Below are 1287 nucleotides of genomic sequence, written 5' to 3' on the forward strand. Positions count from 1 at the left end.
GCTGCTTAAGAGATGAAATAATTTCAGCTCAAGTTAACACCTGCAATTGTCTTGCTGCCATACCCATCCTCCTCATTGCTATTTGGTTGGCTCAGCCAGTGCAAATAAATGCGGAGTCGCAACGTCACAAAACACTCCAGGAGCTTTTTCATGACATTTGGATGCTCAGCGCATATAACCGATGGTGATGAAATATCGTGCTCAAGCAGGCCTCTTAGTGTCTTGATTGGCTGTGTTAGACGGCAAATGCTTGTTTCTACGGAAAATGTTTTGAACACAGCTTCATATGAAGAAACGAAGTTTAACACAACATGGCTTACGTATGCAAGGTTCTTGCCATCTTTCATGTATTCTTTCAAGCTAACAAGAGCATGTTCCTCGGAAATGTCATCAGTTGTCAGGATTTCTACACACGAACGGCAAGCTTTTGGTGTCTTTACAAAATGATGAACCAAAAAGCCTGCCAAGTGGGTCACGATGTCGCTTTGAGCTTCACTTAAAGCTTCTATTTCACCAATGTCACGGCTCGCTACTGACTTTGCGATTTCGCTTTGTACCTCCTTGATTTGTTTAGCAAAGAAGTCTACCAAGTAGCTGCTATCGTCAATTTCCTAGCTTGAATTACGTGAAACCTTCAGAAAGTGGCTGACCGACGCTATTTTTAGAGCATTTTTCAGATCGTATGCCCTTGGCCGATGCACAGGGCTAATTGGAGATCGCAGGGAGAGGCCTTCGTCCTGCAGTGGACATAAAATATAGGCTGATGATGATGATGATGCACTTGGCACAGGTGAACCCATTCTTACGACTGAAAATAAGTTTTCTAGGCAGTCCTGTGTCAACCTTCCTGTCAAAAAAATTGTAGCCACATTCAAGCAGTAGGACAGTGTGTAGTTTCAGCACCACTGTTGTTGCCATTATTAAGCCTGCTTGACATGGTGTCCACACTTTCTTGAACCCGATTCCCAAAGCTTCTATTACTCTTACTGTGAGTCGAAGTGTTTGAATGGCTTCTTCATATTTACTCTTACTTGTAAAACTCAAACTGACAACTGGGTGGCGAGATGTCATAAAAGTGTACCATTTAAATATGATCTCGAAAAATCAGGCAGTAGTTCCTGCTTCCAATGGTAGCTTTCCAGTCTTGATGAAATATCTTATGGCTGATGGGGCTTCTCGGAAAAACTGCACTGCGATTCCTACTTTCTTTTTTATGAAATGTCCATTCGACAGATGCGCACTATTCAGATTTGGAACCCCTCGCAGCTGTTCTGTGTCCAACTTCAA

Source organism: Dermacentor silvarum, chromosome 8 (genome assembly GCF_013339745.2).
Source record: "Dermacentor silvarum isolate Dsil-2018 chromosome 8, BIME_Dsil_1.4, whole genome shotgun sequence".
Taxonomy (NCBI): Eukaryota; Metazoa; Arthropoda; class Arachnida; order Ixodida; family Ixodidae; genus Dermacentor; species Dermacentor silvarum.